Here is a 25,662-nt window from a genome sequence, read left to right as displayed (position 1 = left end):
GTGACAGACATCAGTTTTCCCTTGAGTGTTCTCCAGACATTACTTGTAGTTGGGATTTGATGAATATTGTTTAGTTAGTGCTCTGACACTTTGAGCGACTACATCATGGTAGATCCCAGAGAAATTCATAGTCTGTTCACAATTAAAGCTTCACATCAAAGGCTACTTTGTTTTTAAGAAAGGTTACAATTGAGGTGTCCAAGTTATTTTAGGAAACTAGAACAATATGGTCTTTATACAACCCATTTATAGCACGGCCACTCATTTTCCTATTAGAAAAAACACATAAGTCTCTATGGAGCAAATAATTGCTTTAAAGCAGTCCACATGAGATGTCTAAGTGCATCTATTTGTGTCTCTAGGGCATATATGGATCTCTCTGAGTCTCCAACTCGCACATGTCTGTTTTGTGGATGCAGCAATGCAGTGAGACTGCAGTTGTGGATGGAGGGCTGGCTCTCAGGTCTTTCTCACTCTTTGGGTTCAATGGCAAGAGTCTGATGCCTTGCTTGCACTTGTGCAGTTAAGTGCCTTGCTGCTGCTGGGCGTCTTGCTAGGCCATGCACACGAAATACATTACCCTGCGTAATTCCTCTGCTTGAGTTCACCTTGGAGCTCTTACACCCCCACGTGCAGATTGTATCCCAGATACTCCGTGTCTGGCTTTTGCTACAGCAGTTTGGGCTATAAACAGCTTCCTTTACTCTGTATGATGTCAGGAACACAGTTGAAGGGTGTGAGGGGAAGGTAAAAACTGCCTCGAGTGGCTTTGTCTACAATCTACTTGTCCTAAATAATAGCAGAGAACTGACCATATCATAACTCTAAGGTTTTTTAAAGCAAAATGTTACTTTTAATTTATGCCATGAGAAAAGGATAAGTTCAGCAGTATAGCACTCTGTGTGCCCATTTATCAGTAAAGATAACCAAATAGTGGAAATTTCCAATGTTTCCTTTAAACACAAAATGTATTTTGAATGAGGGAATGTCATCTTCATAGGAAGAAAAAAGGAAGTTTAAATTCATATTTTGACCCATTTTATGTGTCTGGCAAAATGTACTTTTACGTAAGAGCTCTTCTTTAATGTGTTTCTGAAATCCACCCTTTTAAGAGCAGACCAAAGTTGCCTGAGTTCTAATGGATGGTCATCCAGCGTTTTATTTGCCTACAACCTGTTCTCAAAAAACCCCATAATAAAATAGTTAGGACCTCTGTAGGGTTATGAACTTTGAAAAGTGTAGGGAAGATGAGAGGAAGATAAAAGATGAAGGAACAAGATGAAGGAACAATTTTATTCGGTAGTAGGTAAAGGACATCACCACTGTCTATCTCAGGAACTGATCCACAGCCTTTAGATCTATAAATTAGTGAAAACTGTTACCTCTAGTCAAACTATTTCTGGGTCTACAGAGAGATGTTATGCAATATGCAAAAGAGAGCTCAGCAAAATTTGGGACCTGCAAGTTTGTCATACATTCCTTTTTGTTCATTTATTGAGGAAAACAAACAGAGAAAGGTGAAAAAAAATCAGAAGAAAACTCTTGTTTTCCCCAAATATTTAAAGCAAAAATCACAAGGCTATTTGAATTTCCTTTCTTTATGGGAGAAATGCATGGTATTTTATTTCACACCTTCTAAGTTGTGGAAATCTATGAGTATAAACATTAAGCATGACTTTCAGAACTAAGCATACTCCATCTCCTTAAATCCTGCCCTTTTGCCTATTGTAGTTCTCTCTTGTTGCCATGGCCTTTTTCAAAAGAAAAGCAAAAATGTGTTTTGAAGGAGCATAACTAGCAGCTGGAGAACAAGCAAACTGCTGGCTTTTGTTTTCCTCTGCACTGTTTAACAGATGCCATGCACTGAAACTGGGTCTGCACAAAATTCACCCAGGTCCAGTCCCATGCTTGCCTCAGCCCAAAGCAGATGTAACAGCTGTAACAGTGTTGTAGCTGACTAAATATGATGTAACAAGCATCATCAACTTGTCAGCTTATCTGGGATGCAGACTCAGTACACAGAACATGCTCTGTTTCAGAGGCAGCTTTGGATTCAATCTTGCTAGGTTCCTGCTTAGGCTTCCTTACAGGTTTTGCTAGCAAACACCAACAACGTGTGTCATTTCCTCATTGTCAGAAAATTCTTCTCTGGAGCCAGACCTGAAGAGTCTGGGTCAGAAGAATCTCATCAAATTAATAAAGAGAGCAATAATTGTGCACTGCTGCTTTTAATAGAAATACAATACAGTGAACTACTAATGGTGGCAATAGGGACACTGGCCAATAACTTATAACAATAAGAAAAAGAGTCTCTTGTAGAATCACAGTGGTGTGGATTACTTTGGAAAGAATATTTGAATAATTTTTGACCATGTCAAAATTGCATAAAATTCCTAGGAGTGATACCTACAAGGCATTGCATAGAGCCCTGTGTGGATTAGGGAGGGATGAGGCTCTCACGTTCCTGAGCTTTTAGTGGGAAGCATGTTAGTGGGTTTTAAAGACAAGCATTATTCAGTGCTCCCTCTTCTCTCTACTCTCTGGAATAGCAAGCTGAGCCATTTCAGCCAGGGGAACTATTTCCTTTCTATTTGTCAGACTTTGACAGTGCTACACATGCCCTGTGCATGAGAAATGTAGCTTGAGTCAGAAATGAACATTTGCCAGTTCTTTGTGAGGTGTGTTCCCTTCTCAGCTCCTACTCCAGCATCCTGAGTGGCTCTCCAGCTGCTGGAGGAATGGGGACAGCATTGCTTGCTGCAGAGTTGATGCTAGATGATGAGGAAGAGGAAGTAGAAAAATTTATTCCATTTTCATTGAAAACACAGTTTTGATTACCCAAAAAAAAGTTGTTGTGCCAGTTCCGTAGTGACCAGCATAAAAATGAAAAGTAGACAGTGTAATGAAAATCTCATTAAGAGGAATATAGTCTAAAATATGTGTAGTAACTTACTCATTGTTGCTTCTGCCTAAAAAGGGGAACATCTGAAAATTATGAAATTTAAACCACATCCTTCTGTCCTTGATAGAGAAACATTCTCCATGGAGGGAATTATTTCCTTTGATAGACTCCATAATTAGGATCTGTGAAGCTTTTTCCACTTCTAAATCTTTGTTTGATACCAATGTATGTATTCACATGTCTGGAGAGCTCGTTTACTCTGTGCCGCTGCTGCAGAGTTGTAACACCAGTCAGCTCTCTGCTCACAGCCTTTATCAGTTCAGTGACAACCTGGGAACCCACTCTGTAATGCCTCTGATTTCTAAACAGGAATATTCAGGTGATTGGGGGCACACAGTAACATAAATGAATTTTTCACCTGAAGTAATAGTAAAAACCAACACGAATTTCTCTGCTCCGAAGATGCATTATTTTTTGCAAACAAAAAAGTCTTCAAGTAATTTGCACATAGAAGCCAAAAGAGCATATGCTAATAATTTTTACATGTGATTAGGATGCTTTGAAGAGAAAGATTTACCAATATTCCAATATTTTTAAACTTTATGCTGCCTTCCATATTGTCCATATGTTAGAGAGTGTGTGAAGAAACAGTATGTTTATTAGAACAAGTAATATGACATAGCTGGAAAAAAACTGGCAAACTTCTGACACTTAGTCATTCTTCAGTTCCATGAGGCTCCTGAATAATTCTGAAGGACTGTAGAAACAGCTCATCTCAATCAGCCATTTCAATGGTTCTTGTTTACACTTTGCTTGCATGTTCTTAAGAATTGATCAAAATCTTGGAGAAAAAAACCCAAAACTGTAATGGGGCTAAAAACCTTGGAAAACTATTACTCATGTCCCCACAGCATGTTTGTATTTATGCATCCCTTTTCTTAGTCTCTCCTTTTCTCTCTGTGGTCCTCTTTGTGCACTGACCAGCTCAAACCACTCTGTGCACATGCAGAGCAGAGGAGCACATATCATTTATATACAAAGGATGGGATTTTGTAAGAATACTCCTTATCAGAGAAAATGTCTCTTTTGTTGAGGAAACATAAGCATTCTAATCCACAACTGAAGAGTTGTATCTGACAGATAAATGTTCTGTACAGAGGAAAAGCTAATCAGTATTTTGTTTCTCAGTGGAACAAGAAACTAGCAATATGTGTTGAAATTTGCTCAGGGCAAAAATGAGTATTTAGAAATAAGGCAAGAGATCTCAACCTCTTCTCTTGCACACATCAAATTATGCTTAAAGCAAAGTAGCCTGTCTTTGTTTAAGGTGAGAGGTTGTTTGCACAGGTAGCATGTGAAGGGGTTTGAAATCCCATGGCAATTCTTCTAGTAATAGAGAAAACCAGGTGCAATTTCTTGCGATTAAAGCATTTTATCTGGACAAAATGCCATGGATGGACAGGATAAATAGGTGCAAGAGATGGAGTGACCATGAAAGAGCCATGCACAACGGTTCATGCACAGGCATACCTGATCCTGCAGCTATTTGTACTCCTCAGCTTCAGGGAAAAAAAATTCTTGTTCCCTCTAGAAAAGGGGTTATTCTAGGGGTTCAGATAATCTCCTGGTGAGAGGTGAGGCTGTTTCTGCAGGCCCCTTTTATGTCTCTTGAAGCTGAGCTTTTCCTGCTGTGGCCTGCAGTGGTGCTGGGCTGGTGATTCCCCAGCAAAACTCACAGGGTTACATTTCCTTTTGTTTACCAAGTGTTGCATTTCACCCAGGAAAAGTAGTTCAAATATGCTGACTTCTGATGGAGTAGCACCTATTACTGATTGGTGCAGATCCAAAGAAATTATATCCTCTATGTAACTGGTTATTACACCCCAGAATTTTCCATTTTATAGGCTTCAGCAGGAAAAGGATGGGTTTTTTTTTGTCTCTTATAAAGGTGTAATACTGAGGATTTCCTGGTGGTATGCACAACACACTTAAATGAAGCAGGGTTGCACTACAAAGCATTGTATCAAAACCAGTCATTAAAAGTGGGTCTTAAAATAGCTCAGACCTAAATGAGAAAACATTTTTAAGAAGTAAAACAAAGGAAAAGTATGAGATATGGTACCACCATTATCCCTGACCTTCTCACTTTATCATAATGGCTAGTGTATTTCTTAATGCCTCAACTGCTGTAATTGTAATTGAAAAAGCAAATATTCATATATTTATGGAAAAGTGTAGACTCAGGTTTGCTTTTTGAAAAAATTTGTTTCTGAACTCTGCCATTGAGGATAAAAAGTGCAATTCAGAAGCACCTTGCAATTTCAAAAGCTGAGGACAAATAGATAGTTATATACTAACAAAATTGAAGTGCTTGGAGCATTGTTAAATTATTAAATTAAAGGCAATTTTGTTTCCATACTCTGTGAGTACTGAGATTGCTTAAACTGGATTTTGGTTGACATCCTAACTTCCCCGTACATAACCTTTGCAACCTTCAGTATTTTGCAACCTTTTTCTGCGACTCAGACATCTGTAAAACTGTGTTATACTTCCTTACTTAGAAGAATTGTGAGATCAAATTGTGGGCACGCACACGCACACTCTCAATATATTTGATAGACAAATAATGCAGTGTAGGTGGGTGAAGAAGAATCCAGATACACCATTCTAGTTTTTAATTTTAAAATTTTAGAACATATTCTCTCATATGTGTATAAAGAGCTTGTTTCATGAACTTTCTCATTTTTGCTTTCTGCTAAGCTCTGGTTTCATCTAGTACTGCATTTCTGCTAAGAAAATTGTTATACGACCTAACCCCAATAGCCAAGGCTAAGAAAAATCTTATTTTTCATATTGTGTATGAAGAATCATGCCACTTTGCTTGGCAGGCTTTTGTGGTGTTGAAGGCTTGATAATCACATTGGAAGTTGTATTTCAGATTTGTATTTCTGGTAATCTAGAAATCACCTAATTTAGACACTTTTGACATAGTTTAACAATAGGTTGATTACAAGTTGTTCTGCATTTGCATGAAAGAATTCCACAGTTTTTATAATTGTCTGGAAGAGCATCAACTTTTGGGATTTCACATTGTCCTGGTTTAGGACAAATTAGGGGAAATCTCCAAGAGGGAGCCCCCCAGAACAAAACAAACCTCCAACCACCCCTCCCCCAACACCGGGTTCGGGAAGGAATTTCTCGGAGGAGCAAAGTGGAAAACAAAACCTATTTATTTACAAGTAACAAAAGAACACTCCCCAACACAAGAAAAGAAAAGGGACCAGACTGTGTTGTGGAGGGCGCCGAATCTTCTCTAGCAGGCTTCGGGTGTCCTGGAGCTCGCAGGTCAGATCCGGAGCCGGTCCAGTATCTTCAGGGGAGGGTAAGAAAGAGAGAGAGAGAACAAAAGAAAAAGGAAAAAAAAACAGCGCAAAAGCAGAAAGCAAGCAAGCAAGCAAGCAAGCAAGCAGCTAGCCAAGCCAAGCAGCAAAAGCCAAAAGCCAAAAGTGCCTGGTCACACCCCCCCCCCCCCCCCCCTCTCTTCCCCATCCCGCCACAGCCAGACTGCCGGGGGGGGGTGGGGGAAAAGGCACAGCTGCCAGACATAACACACGATATTGGGATAAAGGCTGTCACCCCACGACACACATTAAGAAGGTACTGAGAGTCTAATGGCTGTTAAATGGTTGCTTCCTCCTGCGTGTGCTTTAAACATAGTTGAACATCCATAATTGTTTAGTCATAACTGAAATTGTAAAATATTGACTTGAAAAGACTGAAAATTATGTGAAAATGCTAGTTAATATTCTATTTTATGAGTCTTTCATTTCTACTGTAGTGCCTGATGAAACCTGGGGTTTCCTATAAATTCATCATGCTCTGCCACCTTGTAGCCTCCCTTCAGTTCTGCTCTGTTACTGATGTTCATACTGATGATCCAAATAATGAATTCCCACTCTCACTTATTGCAATATATGGCTGTTTTGGAGAGAGCCCTGTATGTTTAGGCCTGTCAGCCTTTTCTTGGACACGTGGCTGCTCTGCATGGTGCCAGCCAGCCCCAGGACTTAGAGGTTCAGCTGTGGAAAAAATTTGTCTCACGGTGCCTGAAGCCTGGGCTTCCTCTCCAGCCATCCATCCATCCCTCTTCCTCCTAACAGACCTTACCACCCTCTGAAAGAGAAATGATCAATAGATGCGCATCTCTCAGTCCTTACTACAATTTTAGGATGCCAGGCTGCCACCTTCCCTGCTGCTCCCTGGTCTTGGGGGGCGAATCAGCCGGCTAATTTCATTTCCCTAGTACCATCTATCATGCTCTATCTCTACTAGTAGTTTGAGGAGACAGGCAGCTCTTACTCTGAAAGTAAAATTAAGAGTCAAACAAGATTCATAATGCAGGGACAGAGTGGATACCGGCTTTATTTCTCAGTAACATATTTCCTGGCACTGTTGATCAAATCAGTAAGTGGGCTAGACTTAATATGAAATAAACTTCATTTCTGAAAACTATTTTTTGGAGCTGAATAATTTCTATAACATAAATATGAAAGAAAGATCATTTTGGGTCGATACTGGCTCAGTTTGAGCACTATTTAAAGACATATAAGTGGAAAAACGTTGGGATAATTTTTTATAGTTTAAGTGCTTCTTGGTAGTTTATTTCCTTAGTAGATTTATTCTTATTTAAAACTTAAATTTTTTATTACTCATGCATAATATTTGACAGAAATGTAAAAAATCTGCATAACAGAATAATGTACAAGTGTAGAAAATTTTATGCTAGTAAACGTTATTTTATTGGAGGTGTGGAGCTGATCTTTTACATTAAATTCTATCAAACATGTTTCTTCCTCAGAGATGGACATTTGAATTAATTAGTAAAAAGTGGCTGTCATCTATAAAAAGTGTTTTGCAGAAGGCTATTGTTTTTTCTTTTGTTGTTAAAGAAATCTGGAAGGCAGATTTAAATCATGCTGCATTATTGCCATTCTTTTTGGTTCTCAAATAATGGTATGTGTTCAGCAGAAAAAAAAAATCAAGGTCTGTCATTATACATTCTTGGATGTGTATAAAGTGCTCCACAGAAAGTGAAAACTTAATTAAAACAGCAAATAAATCTAAGCACATTTAATGGCTGAAGTAAATAGCTACATGATGCCATTATTATAATTCTTCTTTCCCAGTTATCCTGTACCTGATGCAGCTGAGCATTTGTGACACAGTTTGTAGATCCAATGTGAATGTACTTAGCAGCTTGTAAATTCACATTTTTTTGTGTTTTCAAACAGAGATTCAAATACTTGATATGAAAAATCCTCATTTGAAATATCATTACCTCTTCATGTAAATGTGATTTTGTTTTCATAAAGTATGTGATCTCAAAGTTCTGATGATTTTTATTTTTTATATAACAAAAAAATATATAAGAAAAGCTCTGTATCACTGTATTCAAGGATATAATTAAGATTTAGGTCAGCCTGGTGGTCCCAGAAAGATTTTGAAAACAAAACTTCCTGCAACAGTTGAATCAATATGGAATAATATGTGAGAATTTATGTGCAAGTCAGTGCTTTCTGATATTGTTACTCTAACACTTTAATGTTTCTGAAACTGTAATTTGAACACCATTCCTTTGCAATTAATATTTTATGCTAACTTTAGTGAGGAATGGTGTATGTATCTGTGTGCATAAATATGTAAATTCAAACAAAGGTTATTTAAGCCAATTCAATTTAAATTTTCTAGCTATTTAAGCTAATTTTGTTTATTTATTACTTCACTGAACTTCATTGGAGTTCATAGTATTCACAATGTCCAAAATGTAGCCATGCAGTGTCTTCCAAGGGTAGCATAATTATCTATTTCCTGGTTGAAGGTAAATTCAAAATGATAATGTTGTATTACACTACAGTTTTGTGTTTAATTTCCTTTGTAAAAGAATCATACAAAAACATTTGTTTTAATTTTCAATCTCTTTTGAACCTGATAAATTCAGTGCTTGCTTCTCCCTCTTTGTTGTGGGTGTAGAAAGGAATGATAAATTGTTCTCATTCTCACTTGGTAATGCTTTCCATTCACTTTGCACAGGTGTAAATGACTACATGGGGACAGGGACAATGATGAAGCAGGAACTGAGCTTAAAGTAGAAACACAATTTTTCTGGCAGTCACCATGCAATTGGGCTAGATTGCCATATGCCTCTCAAAGCAAGATTTTGGCAGTTGTAGTCAGACTTCCATGTCCTGTCCTCTCCTGCAGAATTACGGAATTAGGCTTTAGTGCTTCATTTGGTCAATTAACTGGCCCTTGGAGGATGTATGTAAACTGCTGACTGAAATTCTGCGCTCACGTCTGAATGCTTGTCCAAAGAGTGTGAAGAGCAGCCCTGCCATGTGTCGGTCCCTTTGTAACCATGTGGGGCTTCCAGAAGGCTGCACAGTGTTTATTTAAAAGTTTTTGGAGGCGGTGATCCTTTGTATGTGTGTGAATGTGCAACTGAAAAAAGGTACCAAATGCATGTAAAATTTTTTTCACCTTTTTTGAATCAAGACCTGTAGAACAGCTAATCCTAACTAGCATTATTCTAAAGCCTTTGCACAGTTTTCCTTCAAATGTTTAAAAATGAAGTCACTGCTACCAAGACCAAATATTGAGAAGTGTTTTGGTAGGGAGACTCATCTATTCTCTCATGAGCTATTCTCTTTATTACTTTCTCACATTTTATAATAAAATTTCCTTCTTCCTTTCCTTTCTTCCTCCCCAGTATTTTTGAGAGATCTTTTCTGGTTACATCAGAATGGACTACCTTTCTTTTTCAAGCAGAGGGCAGGATGTTTGAGGCTTCATCTTTTGGTGAAGCACACTGGGGAATGGGAATGCTGTCTTGGCTGCTGAGGGAGAAAAGACCCAGAGGTGGGACAGCATGGTCTGTTCTGCAGGAAAGGTCTTTTGCATGGCTACTGAGGCTGAGCATATGAGTCCCTGAACTCAAATCCACCTCTATTTGCTAAGCCATGTTATTCTAAAATAATTACAGTGCTGATTGTGTCGATTGCCTGTGTTGGGGCTGATCCAGTTTGTCTCTCCTGGCTTTGATCCAGGATTATCCCTTGGCTTCAGTGGCCATTCAGGCTTAATATCCTAATTAAAACAGGGAGTCCTAAAGGCCTTCTGAAATTGCTGTGGGACCCCAAGGACCATCCTCATGCCACGCTGTGTCAGCAGGGCCCGGGGCGCTCCTTTGAGGGCAGTCCATATGCCAGGCATGGGATGCCAGGTGTGGGATGCCAGGCATGGGATGCCAGGCGTGGGATACCAGGTGAGGGAGGGCACCAGGCTGCTGTCCCTGCTGTCCCTGGAGCCCGGGGCAGCCGTGGGGCCGGGCACTGGCACAGCCCCGCTGTGCTCACGGCAGCACTCCAAAGCAGGGGCTGCCAGCTCCTCAGCCCCAGCTCCGCTGCCAGCACAGCAAACCAGCTCCCTGCCCTGCAGCTCCCTCCCTGCGCCAGAGAGACACATTCCCTATGAAATCCTGGATTACAGCTCTCTTGCTGGAGAGAAAGAAGGACTTGGCTTTAAAAGGTTAGCCCTGGTATGGTTTGTGTTCAGTTTGTAATGGCCTAGCAGAAGCTTTTAATAGCTCCACTTAATATCTGTTGTACTGAAGATTTCACCTAATTGGGACAACTGGTAGGTCTGTAGACAGGCCAACTGAGTGATCCTAAAGTGTCATGAGATAATAAGAGAGATGATATTGTTATGAATAAAAATATCAGGGCAGAAATCTTACAGTGCATGTAATCTATTATACTCCTGATTTCTTCTTTTAATCTTTACTTGGATACAGTCTGTATTAAAAGACAACAGAGCAGAATTTCATCACCTAGTGAAAGCATCTGTTTTCACTGTCCAGCTGCATCCTCAGTATGTGTAATTCAATAAATGCCTTGATCAAGAAGCTGTCCTAGCCACTCACCATTACTGTGCAATATCTTCTCCTTGTTAGATGTTGCAATAGAATCACCATCTAAATGAAGGATAACATAATTAAGTGGAGTATTGGGTAGTGTCAGAGGCAGAGGCTTTATTTTCTGGAGAGGGACTTACTCTGCCAGAGCTGTATATTTTAGCTGTCAGTAATCATAACCACAACCAAAGGGTTATAACTTTATTTCAGGCTATTAAGTAATTAAAGCACCTATTAAAAATAATTTCTTAACACCAAGGCAGTATGTGTGTTAGTAATCAGCTGTTCAATGTTCTTTTTCTTCGCTTTGAACTTACAGGGAAGAGGATCTTGTGCTCAAAAAACCCAAACAAAACATTAAAAAATCTCCTAAATTTCAGTTGAGCAAATAGAATAAAATATGGTTTAGTCTACTTAGACTAAACTGTATCTAAACTAGAGGTCAGAGTTTCTACCCTAACACATTCCAGGTACACATAAACTCTAATAGCCAAAAAAGAAAGAAAAAGCAATGCTTTAATTAGAGCAAAAATGAACCATTTATTCACTGGTAGACCTTGACCCACTACTATGCCTTCTTATTATAAGCTTCATACCTTGGTCCTCTTGAGGGCTCCTGGAGTGTTCAACAGCCTCACCTCTGCTGGTGGTCTCTTAAGAACCTTGCTGCCACTGTGACTTGAATGTGAATCAAAGCAGAGATCTTTCCCAAGAAAGGCTTTATATTTTCATTAAAACTTCAAGCTTTTAATTAGGGTGAATCCCTATTAACTCAATCTGTTGGAAAAACCACTTATTCTATTGCTGGCATATGCAGTGCTAGCTGTGTCTAATTATGTCCCTTGAAAAGATGGAGCTGCTTTCCAACATCATAGTGCCAGTAGTAAGCTGGTCATATTCTAACTTTGAAAACTTAGCAAACTAACATTAACAATTTAACAAAAAAATTATTGGTGATGCAATATACTGGACGACAGATCTGTAAGGTAAAATCCAGTGAGTAGTACTGAGTAAATAGGTATGACACAGGGAATACAGAGGTGAAATTATAAAGAAGATAGACTGAATTACAACAAAAATACCATGGCACACTGCAGGCAAAGAGGATAGGGACAGAAAGGACTGTGCAGAGTTTTAAGCTCTTCTTTGAGTTAGTCTACTATTCAAACATTAAGTTTAATATTTTATAATGCATATGTTATATACTGTAGTATAATGTACTCTCTCTGAATTAAGGGCCTCACACTTCAGGCTAAATACAAAACTTTCCAGTGTCTTCTCTTTGCCCTCAGAAGCACTGTGTTCCTGACCAACAAAGTGATCCATCTTCCAGAAGAAGACTACTCGGTATTCCAGGCTCCAATCTCAAGTTTCCAGCAGTGGCTAGCCTAACAGTTGGGACATTGTGGCAAATGGATACTGTGAGTTCCCTATTCCCAAGATTAGGAATGTTCTGAATATAGATTTCCAATTTCCTGGACAAATGACTCAACAACTAAACAACAGTATTAAAAACAAAGCATCCTCCTGTTCTGATGTTCATATCACCCTAATAATTTGCAAGTAGAACAATTCACTTTAGCACACTAAGGTGTAAGATGTTCACAAACTTTAAAGTTTATAGTACAAAAATTCAAAGGAAAATTGAGATTTGGTGTATGGTTTCTTTTTAGTTATCTTTTTCTTTTCTTTTTTCTTTTTAGTTATTGTGGTTTTTTCTTTTTTTTTTTTTTAAACAGGAAGTACAATCAGCCTGTAGAATAACTTAAATGAGAATTCTAGTGGATTTTCCATTACTTGGAACCTGAAAATTGATGTTGGATGTTTTAGTAAAAAACAGGCTTGAGGTATATCACAGCTATTGAGATTTGAAGCAATAATTAATTCAGAGAAGTCCCATGACCTGTCAGACTAGATGATCACAATGGTCACTTCTGGCTTTAAAGTCTATGGAGTTCCTGGCTTCTGTGCTGTGAATGCCAATGAGACTGCCAATTAGTGGGCTTTTTTTTTTTAATGTGGACACGTGTTCACTGGGAGCTAGGCTGAGACTACTAAATTAATTTTAAAGTCATTAAAATGCTTCATTCCCTGAATAATGATTGCCACAAAGCACAATCAGAATGTAAAAAGGAAAGCATCTTATTCTTGGAACAAAAAAGTAAGCATAAGGAAGCAGTATAAATATAATGCAGCTTTTTTACCATCTCATTTTCCCCCATCACTGAGTGCCATATATAACATGTCTAATCATTCATTTCATTGTTATTTTTATTCCTTGGAATAGAAAGAACATTACTAAGACAGTGTTTGAAGGGGGTAGGGTTTAATGCCAAAGGCAATGATGAAATACCTAAGTAGAGGTTGATCCCCGATCTCTTGGGAGAGAGAATGTCTATTGAAAGGCAGAGACAAATATGAATACTTAATCATCTTTAGCCTAGATGTTTTCTCCATTCCAGGTGCAATGTTTGGTTTTCACTAAAATCAGTGGACCCAAAATTTCTTTATAAATTAATGGCAAGTTTGTAATTTAAAGAAAAACACATGAAATACTGTTCTACATTCAGAATTATAGATGGGAAAAAGAGGAAATGGGTAGCAAGTGACTGGGGGGCTTTAGACACAAATTAATATGCATGTTTAAAATATGAAAGCAGTGGGTGTATTTCTGTCTCTGGTGGGGCAAGCACAGCTCCCTGTGAGCAGGGAGGGTGACAGCACACCTCAGGTGCAGCACAGGGCCATGAGCTTTCTTTACACATTCATTTTTATTTAAGTTCTACCAGAGTGTTGGTGTACTTGATACCAGCGAGATTTCATAGCAGCATTTCAACTACTGTGGGGTGGAGTGTCACATAAAGCACCCTGAGATGCTAAGGTGAAAAGGTTCAGTGCCCTGCAAAATGAAATTAAAGTTAATACTATTCTTTTAACAGTAAAATACAGGCCTTCAGCTCTGGGACCCCCAACACAAGAAGGACGTGGACCTTGTTGAGTCCAAAGCAGAGCCATGAAGATGATCAGAGGGAAGGAACATCTCTTGTATGAAGAGAGATGGAGAGAGCTGGTGTTGTTCAGCCTGGAGAAGAGAAGGCTCTGGGAGGACCTTGGAGCACCTTTCAGTACCTAAAGGGATCCTGTGGGAGTTGGAGGGGGGCTTTTTCCAAGGGCACGTAGGGACAGGATGGATAGGAATTCTTTAAAGTGGCAGTAGGCAGCTTTGGATCAGATCTTAGGGAGGAAATCTTTACTGCAAAGGTGGTGAGGCGCTGGAACAGGTTGCTCAGAGAAGTTGTGGATACCCCATCCCAGGAGGATTCAAGGACCAGAGCAAGCTGGTCTAGGGGTAGGTGCCCCTGCCTGTGGTAGGGGGCTTGGAACTAGGTGGTCTTTAAAAGTCCCTTCAACTCAAATAATTCTACGATCTATGGATTAGAGCCTATAAACAGTATTACTGCAAATTCTGATTTTACAATCCTTCTTTTGATTACTAATTTTACTCTTTCTGTCTGTGTTTGACATCCTATAAGCAGCACAATAGAAAGGCTATATTAAATGAGAATACCAGGTGGTATCCTCTGTATTTGGTGACAGCTAAAACTCTGCCATGGTAGCTTGCAAGTTTAGTTTTTCTGTGTATTAGTAAGTGGATGCTATCTCTGGAGCTCAGTTTCTGCAATGCAATCCTTTCTCTTTAATGAGGTCTAATATTATTGAGTGACCAGAGAAATAAAGAGCACTTGTGATTGTCTTGAACTTGGCAAACTCCAGCTTGCAATGTGCTTGCTCCTCGAAGCCTGTTGACATTCAGTGTACTAAAATTGAATTTGCAATTACTGGCTAAGAAAAGCATCCCCGGTATTTTTAAAATTATGATCCCTTAGCATAATGGGGCCATTCACTTTTGTTTCATGCTGGACCAGCTTCTAAAGGAACCTTGAAGAAATGAGACAGCTATTTCCCTGTTACCAGCCATCTGAATGGGGAATAAGAAAGGGGAAAAGTCTGTGCTTTCAGTCAAAGAGATTTCCAAATATACCATCAGCTGCTTGTGTTTTCTCTCTGCTAGATTCCAAAAATTCAGAGAAAGAGAAGGCCAGCAATCTGGACAGTACTGGGATGCTGCTTGGAAGAAGCCTGCCTCAGTTTGCAAAATCTCTGCTGTGTAGTAACTGTGTGCCACAAATCTCACTTCAGAAATCCCAATATAAAATCCTACTGCAGGCCTTAAGAGGGCTACCTTAATCCAAACTTCTCAGTGTTTTTATCACAGGGTTGTGTCATCTAGGGATAGGAAAAATGGGATGATCTTGTGCAGTATTCCTGCAACATATTCCATTTTCATTTGACTTGAAAGAGCTATTTTGAACATTCATTACTTCCATTATTAATTGTTTTCTTTACTTGCTTACATGTTTGGGAATGGTGTCAAGGAAATGATGCTTTATTTTCAGAGTTTCTGAAGATCATTTTCTGGTGTTTTCTAAACCGTCTTACTTTATTATTCATCACTCTAATAAAACAACAGAAGTAGCTTAGTGGTCAGGGTTACCGAAGATGCCATACGGCAAATTTTAAGGGGCTGCATCAAGCAAAACTTAGTAATGGAATAGACCCTAATAAAATTTATGAAAATAACCCGCAGTTTCAGTTAAATAAAATATTTTCTCTGAGTTAAAATAAATTTTCAGGAATAATGTCTAGCAAATGAGCAGTTTGTATTGAAGATTGGTTGACATTCTTCCTGCACTTGACAGGCCAAAACTTTTCATCAATCTGCTTTACCCATGTACATGTACACACTTGGACTGTTGTGAGTTGTAGGGGTATGTGTGTGCAAGTAGTCATATATTAAAAAATTAAAATACCAGCTTTCCAATATAGTTGGAGATTCACTTTTGCATGGATGCTGTGAAAAGCTTTGTGTCAGCTCAAATGATTACAAAATTTCTTTTATTTTCATGTATTTTTTAGGAGGAAAGGCTTTGATCAAAAGAGGACATATTAGGTGGTTTTAGTAGAGTTTTTCTGGAGTGTTATGCCATATCTCTTTCAAAGGATGGAAGACTGATTATATTGCCAGCATGGATCCTCCATTTCCATTTCAGCTGCATCTAACTCCTTTTTCTTTAGAGAACTGATCTATATTCTGAATGCGCTCTCCATAATAATTTCAATCTCTTGGGATAATGTGTGATAATCTTGTTTAAAATTGACATCTGTCAACTAACTCATTGTCAAAATGCTTTTCTTTTGTCTGAAGAGCATCTTATACTACAATACTCCTATGTGACTTGCCTAGGTTAGATGAATCTTGTGAAAATAAATCAGAATATTTGTCTGCTTACTACAGATGAAGGAATACCTCATATAAAAAATGGAATTGTTCTTTGACAATACTTGGTAAATAAGTCTAACATACAGAGGCAAGAAATTGCTGTTACCCACAAATAGAAATGGAAATACAGACACTCCTTTATTCATTACAAACTCTTGGGCCCCATCACATGCAAAATGGGTTGCAAAGAAAGTGCACTTCAGCATTTCAGCCTCTTCTAATACAAAGAAATATCAGAAGCCCATTAAAAGGAAATTAAAAATTAACCTATGCCTAGTTGCTTTTTTCCTAACCAATCCAGTTTACACTGTGGTAAACTGTGCTATCTGAGTTCCTGTTCAATCAGTCCTAAATCAACTTGGCATTCTTGAGCAGTCACTTATTTGGGCATTGGAAGAAATTTAGGACTTTCTGAACAGAATTGTTGATGTCCCTAAAGAAAGCTTTTAACCACCAGAAGGCCTAGAAAGTTGACACTGCTTGCTCCGTTGCAGCATCAAACTGGTAATTTAAATTTTATGTATGCAAAGAAAAAGTACAAAGCACAAAGTTTTACCACATAATAAAAGTCCTACTCAAATATAAATTGTAGTTATAATTAAGGGGAACAAGTAATTTCCTGCTTGTTTCTGGCCTGCACAACTCCACACATCTGAAAACATTTGGACTGCTCATGGGATTATCTTTCTACCCAGAAGGAACTAAAGCTGATCTAAACAGTGAAGACAATACATTTTTGATTAGAGGATACCTGTCATGTTGTGGTAGGCTAATTTAATATCACCCACCTGAAGGGCATTAGCTTTAATCTGGGATGCATCAGGAAGATGACCTAATGACAATTTACCACTTATAACAGTATTTAGAGTCCTCGAGTAAATATAAGAATTTAAAGCCAGCATATAAATACATCCAGGGAAAGCACTTTCCCACGCACACCAATAAAGGAGCAGCAGAAGTTCTGGATTCCACAAGCAGTACTGGCTCCCCAGGTACCCACTTATTCTACCAATATCTTGAAAGAAAATTACAGCAACGTGATTAGTGAATTCATTAGATTTGGATGAGAGAACTATTTTGCTTGCTGCATTTGCAATGTTCTACTTTATCACTGGGCTGTGTGCTCTGAGAAGCCTCCAATCATCCTAATGCCACCTCTCAACTTTGCAACATAACCTGATAAAAGGTAATTTGGGTTTATCTTTTATGCCTGCATCTTCTCAGTGGAGCTGGCAGCAGGTATGAGTACATCTGCTGGTGTGATTTAATTCAGCTAAGATGATCCTCAAGTCTGCCCTCTCTCCTTACCCAGGAAGCTCTACCTCAGTCCCCCTTGTTGCCCCTGCTCCCTCACAGTGTCTTTCACAACTTGTCTACTTTCCTGCAAAATCCAAGTGCCAGAAGCCAAAGGGGACTTTGATGTAGAAAAAATGGGTTTAAAAATTCATTACAAACCTTCCTTGTGTTCACAATCTATTGGCACGATGCAATTTCAGTCCTTTGAGTTGCCTACCATGCTGTCAGGACAGGTTAAAGAATTATACAATGGTGTCCCTGTTCTGTGGGATGGATAGGGTAAAAAACATAACCACCTGTGGATGACTTGAAGGGGCCTTTTCCTTCTTTAAACTGACTTTTTACTGCTATCTCTTAAAGATACAGAGACAGAAAAACTAACTAGGATACATTTGAGATCTTGCACTATTTTGTCCTCTGAGGCCTCTTTTGTCAGAAGAACAATTGATTTCTGTTATAGCATGGTCATACAAAACTAGCTTTACGAATCACTACTATGCCTACCCCACAGCAGCTTCAGAAATGAATTACCAGACCAAATATGCTTCTGTTGCTAGTGGCGATAGTGAGATAACTAAAATTCAGAGTGAGATTTTTCTACTACAGAAAGAAAGGAAAGTAGTAAAGTAAAGCCAGCAATAAGGTAAAAGCAGTTACAACATGAGTGAGGAGTTATGAAGGCTCATTTCCATCCTTTACTAGTCATCCTGGATATACTTTTACTTTGTAAAAGCTGTTTATTATCACAGTTGCATGAGGCACAGATTTTGTTCTTTCATGGACAGAATCTTAAAATGGTGTCAGAAGCACTGCTCTTGGTGCTGGGTAATGTGTCACATTTGATGCTTCTCACAAAAAGGGATGAAGAGGCCAGCACTGCAGTTTCCCTGGATGGGCAGGGATCTCCAGATAATGACTGCAAGTCAGGAGAGCTGGCTCTATGTGCCACCTAGTAGCTGCCCTGAATTGGGAGTGTGGAAATCCCTGACTTCATTTGGGTCAGCAGGGCATGTGGCAGGAGTACTTTGCAGCATATTCATTGAGGGAAGGGATCTCTCCTGTATCAGGCTGAGTTCAGGAACTATTTAATAAAGCCTACAAATCTGGGATAATTTGATCAGTGTGCTAATGGTCCCACCCATCCGCAGTGGTGAAAAAATCTCTATATTTCACGCCATACACAAAATTGCTGGGCTAAGTTTAGCTCCTAATGGATGATGCCTACCTGTTCAGATGAACCAGTGCATTCAAAAAAGGCCTCTAGCTGTAAAATGAGTGCATAGTGCTGGTCAAAATTCAGATTCAGTTTGTCATTTATCATCACAGATATCCTTTGGTACTTAGCTCTGCACTTCAAAAATTGAAGTGAGGAGCTGTTTTGTAAGATGAGATAGTTCTTACTCCAGTTGTTAAACATATTTGGATCATGGAATAACTGTATAGCTTTCAAGAATATGGGTGATATTACATAAAGAGGGTTTTTTTGTATCTTCTAATATGGTCCTTTTATAAAGCCTTCTTTTATGCCTCTGGAAGTCAATGGTGATTTTGCTTGGAGTGGGTTTAGATCCTTTGTATTTGAAAACCTCAGAAGAACTTTCAGCACAGAGCAGATGGGCAGACAACTTAGTATTTGTCCACAGTATGAAGAGAGCACTGAAGTCAAAACATGTCAAAACATCATTGTCAGCATATAATGAGAGCTCTGTAGCACTGCTACACTTAACTCTTTCTGCTCAACAGCAATGATCTCAACACTCTGCAGTGCTTTAGAAAAGGAGATCAATTTGTGGAAATTGCTGTGAAAGTACTTCTCAGAATTTCAAAGTGCATTTACTGCTTTAACTTCAATAGAGCTTATCTACTGCCTCAGCTAGGGAAGGAGAGCATCTATTTCTCTGTAAAGCAGTTATTATTGTTTCTGAGAATGACTGTAACCCTGATGCTGTGAAAAACTTCTCACTTTTTGGCTGGTCATGTGGCTTTGGCCTGATCACATGACCTTTATTTCTGTGAGTATTGTATTTTCTTCAAATTGAACTAAATGAGAAGAGAGGCAGTTAGGAGTGACATTTTGAGGGGGCAGGATTCCTGGCACCACAGGGTTACAGATCAACCCAGCAGGCAGAGAGAGCCCTGGTATCAGGCTTGTTGTGCTGAGAAAGCCTGCAGCATTAGGTTTGGGCAGGGGAAGAAGATGTTGAGGAAGTCATATACTCATGGTTGGAGCAGAGGAAATCCTCTCTGTTGAAGACTGCTCTGCTGTTTTGCCAGGAAAGCAGTAGACACTGGTGTGCAATGAGGACCAGGCTGTTTGCAGGCTGGCTGGTTTGGTGGGTTAGACTTGCATAGCACTTGGTTTCTGAAGTGGGGGAAGACTCAGATAAAGTGGAAGGGGATTAGCAATGGGCTGGTGGCATATGTGGTAGGAAGGGAAATCATCCTGAGAAAGCTGGGATGGAGAGGGATGCCAAGATGCTAATGGTTTACCACCAAGGGTTGCCTTCCCAAGAGGCAGGTATTCACGTGTATTAATCTCATTCTCTTTTTTTAAGAAGAGGGCAAATGTTCTTAACATGTTTTGAAAGAACAGGTTGCAATTTTTCTGGTTTTTGTTCAAATTATTCATGTTTTTATATGAAAAATAATATTTTACTACTTATTTTCCTCTATTATTTATTTCTCATCTATTTAAATACGTTGAAGCACAGTATCAAAAGCAGGCTTTTATAAGCAGACTTTTCCATGGAACGTATTTTCTTGTGTATTCTTTTCAAAGCACTGTAGTCTATTTCTGAATCACATATGACGTACAGGATCAAAAATGGATGCCTCCAGGAAAACGTCACAAAGTACTCTACGTCATTACCATCCTGTGTGCCAGGAGTGTTGGATCTTTTATTGTCATGGTTTCATCACGGGGGAGCCTCTCCATGGGAACACTTGGCTTCTTAAGAGTCCATCAGCATCTGTGACTAATTCCCCGTTTTTTGCAGCATCAAATGTAGTTCTAGTAAAATGACTGTCATCATGAGAAGTATGATTTCATCTGGGTAATCATCATGAGAAAAGACAGATGAACTTCTGAGAAGCAAAGATATGCTTTTTATATCAATGTGTCAAAGTGGAAGAAAGATAAAATATAGGCCATTTGGCAGAACTCCTTCTAAGCTGTAGGTTTTTCAAGGTTTCCTGTGAGCATTCAGCTGCTCCAGAACAGGTGCGCTCATTTCATGAAAACTTTATTGAATTTAAGGCATATTTTAAAAAATATGATGGCTGCCAGATCTTCAGAGCTTCCCTGAAGTGGATTTTGTTCCCTTGAGTAATGACTTTATTTCCTAAGGATTTCTTCATCAATGCTTCACTTGAAATTTTTGAATAATTCCTCTGCAGCTTGCTGTAGGGAACCTTGAATAAACAAATCTGTAATACCTAAATGTTCTGTTAATTTCAAGTTTTGTATCGTGTAATTAGATGGAAAGTTAATAAGCAGACAAGATTAAGAATTAGCTGATTACTATATTATATTTCCACAGTGAGCAGAAATAGACAGTAATAAAATGTCAGTTCTGCAGTCTGCCCTCTGCTAAATTTGCCTCTGGTCTGTGCTGTACATGCTGATGCCTTACTTTCCACTGCTAAAGTTCTTTATGCCTTTCTCTCCTATACTGATTTTTCCTTTGGTGTCATCAAAACTCACATCTCCAGACATTGTGTGTGCTGATCAAGGCTGCTTTCTTTTTCCAATATGCAAAGGAGAGACACCACATTCATGCCTTCCCTCCTTCCATCAGTGCCTTCAGAATGCTGCCTTCCACAGCCCTGCCTTTCTGCCTTGTGTGGCATTGGCTTTCCACCTCTCTTGCCTCAATGCCAATGGTTTAGGAATGGGAACTGCCTCTACAACAGCCAATCTGCCTTCAAACTCTACCAGCCCTCCTCTATCTCATGCCATGCACAAAAGCCTCTCTGTCTCCTGTCTATCTGCTTTATTTCCCTCCCTCCCACAGTGACTGCTGGGCTCTGACAAATAATGAGCACAAAGAGGAGGGGAGGGTGCCGCTGCCCAGTTCTGGCATACCATGTACACTTGGTGTGCACGCTCTCCTTGGGGCAGCAATGCTTGCTCCCTCTTGGTGGCACCTTTCTTCTGCACTGGCCTGCAGCTTCACACAACTTGCATTCATGGCCCCAGCTTGTTCAACTCACAAAGCATCCTGTAGTGCAGAATGTGGCAATATTAAATGAAGGAAGTGATGACCTGGACTGACTGTGTGTGTACTTGATATTTAAGTATTTGTCATGATCAGGAAGCCAGTTTAAAATCAGCCTCTTAATAGCAGTGAGCGTGGACTGATTTAGGCTAAACCTCTACTTAGTATCCTTCAAAAAAAGGCACAGTTTTGGTTCAAGAATGACTAGATAAAGGGTAATAGCTTTAAACTAAAAGATTGTAGGTTTAGGTTAGATTTTAGGAAGAAACTCTTTACTATATGGGTGGTGAGACAGTGGAACAGGTTGACCAGAGTGATGGTGGACACCTCATCTCTGGAAGTGTTCAGGACAAAATTGGATGGGGCTTTGAGCTACCTGGTGTGGTGAAAAATGTCCTTGCCCATGGCAAGGGAATTAGAACTAGATGATCTTTAAGGTCTCTTCAAACCCAGACCATTCTATAATCCTACAATTCAATGGATTCAAAATAATCATAATTGCCTTTGTAATAATTTGGGCTCTAGAAAGCTGTTTTAACAGAGATGAAATTGCAGTTGCCTCTTGCTTGAATTTCCAGTTATGATGAGCTATGATGATACTGTACATAAGTTTCTCTAAATGCCTTCAGCAGACTAATGTCTTGATTACATAACACCATGATTATGTATTTAGTCATGGTTTTAAATGATAAAAATTGTCTCTAAAAGAGTATTTTCTGGATATCCTGTGCCAATAAAGGATTTGGAAGGACCCATGTACTGCTATGATAGGCCCAACTGACCTCATTCTTTGCATTTTTCGATATAAATTGGTGAATGTGTCTGTGGACCAGTAGAGGAGTGTGCCATTCTACAGGCAGAGCTGACAAACATGGAGCAGGAGTCAACCAAGCAGAGATTTCTTTGTCCAATCTCTTTAAACATATGGTAGTCATAGTAAATTCTGTGAATGGAGCTATGGTGCTATAGAGAGGCTAAAATCCACACGAGGCATCAATGTAATTTTTACTGGCAGGAGAAGAATTTGATCACTAAGTGACATGCCAGCCATATGACAGCCCTTAAACAGCTCCTGTCAATCAGCTGCTATGTGTCAGTACCCTTATTTATCCTTTCAGGGTATATATCAATTTACATTATCGTCATCTGAAAGAGTGTACAGCATTCCTGAAAATAAAAGCCCATTCTGGTAGCTGAGAGTAAGGAAAACAAACGATTTGTATCACTGTAGCATATGCATGTCAATGTAGGGTTTTCTGGTATCACTTACAGGAGAAGCTGTCTAGGGGAAAAGAACCCTGAAACCATATATTTTTTTTTATTTTTAATTTAAAAGGGAAACAGTAAGAAACAGAAGAGATAAACGTGCACTAGTACTTGAGGCATCTATCACTGCCTGATTTATTCTAACCTTACATAGCTAATATCCTCATCTATGAAGACATCCTTCCAAACCATTTGCTTGATTTTCCACTGTAGCCCAGCCCAAGTTAAGAAAATCACTTAAGCCTGTGCATAATTTCAAGCATGTATTGTTAAGAGATTAGAAAGCAATTACAGCTTGTCAAACCTTCTCAGACATGGTCAAATCCCTTCTCTTCATCACAGTCCTCTTGAAATAGCTGCATCTAATGAGGGGAGAGATTCAAGACTGCTGGACCCCAGTTTTGAACGGGGAAAGACCTGCATGGGCACCTGTCCATATCTTCCACACACCTTTCTCTTGTGAGGGACACATACGGGCCAGAGGGCACTCACAGTATAGGTTAGCCCACTCATTCAAGGTGCCAGGGGTCTTAAGAAATCTTTGTGGAGGTTGGTTAAATCTCTGGGTAAAACTGGCTAAAAGAGATATGCTTCCAAAAGTTTTGCCATTTTCTCTTTTCTGAGAAGTCAGTGAAGACAGGACAGCATCTTGTTTGGAAAACTTTCTTCCTTCTAATTTTTTTTTTCGTATTGTTCAGGTAAGTCATACTGCATTCATATACTGAGTTTAATATGTGAATTTTCTCCCTGTTTGCAGTCATATTTTGTATATTAAATAAACCAAAACAAAACAGCAACCCTCTCTCCACCTCTCAGCAGAAGTCAGCTCTACACTTCAGCAGTGTCTTGCTGTACAGGGATTTTGAGGAGAGGGAGGTGCTGAGGGACACACAACTATCTGTGGAACAAGCTGTTTGAAGGCATGATTGACACTCTTGAATGGCTTTCTGTATCATTCCTTACCATGTTGCTGAAAGGCTTCAGTCATGCAAGCCTTCATTCAAATAGTAGGCTAAAATTGCTTACCAGTGGGTCACCAAGTAGATTCAGAACACTCTGGCCTCATTTATTAATTTCTGGTGTAAAAACCACAGCAAATGAGCTGCACAACCTTTACTGAGCAATCAACTGATTCACAGGAACAAAGCTGTTTCTTGCAAATGAGGAAAGGTTATTTGACTCACTCAAACTATTTAATCTTATTGTCCTAATATTGCTCTCATCTAGCACCGAGTAGATAGTTGCACTGCCTTGCCTTTAGTACTTCATCCTTCAGACCGTGCCTTATATATCAGTTTATCCACAGTAAATTCCACTGGAAAGCAAACAAAAAAAAAAAAAAAAGAGAAATCTTCAGGAAAAAAATTAAAAACTCACATCAAACCCCACGGTTACTTATGTTCTCTTTGGCTTAACAGAGGAGTTTCTGTTTGTGAAAAGGCAATATTATTATTGTTTTGAAGCAGTGTTGTTTGAGATGAAAAGCATTATATGTTAGTCCAGCCACAATGGGTGTAGGGTAGGATGAGGAAAAAATGGTGGGACCTGTTCAGAGCAGAAGTGGCATCTGCAGTGAACCAAAGTGCTTCACTGTTATCTGTGATAAAACATTCCTCAACATCAAAGGCAGCAGAAGACAAGAACAGTGAAGGCTGACACCTTGCTATCACTTCTCAGCTCACTTGTTATTTGAAATCTGTAAGCTGTGATGAGAAATTATAGCAGAAACTAATGGGTAAGACAGCAAATAAGTCACACAACAGTGAGGGAAAAATGTGAAATCCAAAGTGAAAAAACAGTTAGGTAGGAGAACTTATAGGCAGGAGAACTGCCTTCAGAATCATAGAATCGGATTGGAAAACACCTCCAAGACCACTGAGCCCCACTTTTGACCAAACACTGTTTGTATTATGTGCTACAGCACACGCTGCAGTTGAAATGGCTGTGATACACAGAGTATCATCATACAATTTCAGAAAGCTTCAACCAATCAGAGTAATGCTATACCACATCAGAAGGCTTCAGGTGCCTGCCCTTCTTGTTCTTTAGCCCAACCTTGTATACCCCTCATGTTCATGCACTGCATCTGTGTGCCCTCTGTTCTCTTTGGTGATGGGTCAGTGCACCTGGGCACTCCCTGTCTCTCTGCTTTCAATGCTGCTCACCTGCTTTTCACAGCTGTAGCCTATTAGGGATGAGGCTTTGCTGCAGCCCACTCCCAATTACCACAAACTGTGTACCTACAGATCACCTCCATATAAACTAGACCACAGGACAAAGAGCCATGTCCAGTTGTTTCTTGAGTACTTCTAGAGATGGTGTCTCTACTGCCTTTCCATTGCTTGACAATCCTTTCACTGAAGAAATTCTTCCTTATGTCTAATCTAAACCTCATCTGACAGAGCCTGAGGCTCTTTCCTCTTGTCCTTTCAGCCAGCCCACAGATTCCAGAAAACCTGACTCTCCAGCTCTACTAAGGACCAACCAACCCTCAGATCACGTATTAATTCTGATTTTGGTGTTCATCTGAAGGGTGTGGTGAACTTTGGGAAGTAGCAAGAATTGTGTTATATGGTGCATATTGGGTGCTGCTTCTGATGTGTCAGCTGGCCAATAAACCATGCTGCCTTTTATGCACTGATAACTTGAATCCTAACCAACAGTCTACCAA

This window comes from Zonotrichia leucophrys, chromosome 2 (genome assembly GCF_028769735.1).
Source record: "Zonotrichia leucophrys gambelii isolate GWCS_2022_RI chromosome 2, RI_Zleu_2.0, whole genome shotgun sequence".
Taxonomy (NCBI): Eukaryota; Metazoa; Chordata; class Aves; order Passeriformes; family Passerellidae; genus Zonotrichia; species Zonotrichia leucophrys.
Note: the sequence above shows the minus strand (reverse complement) of the source record.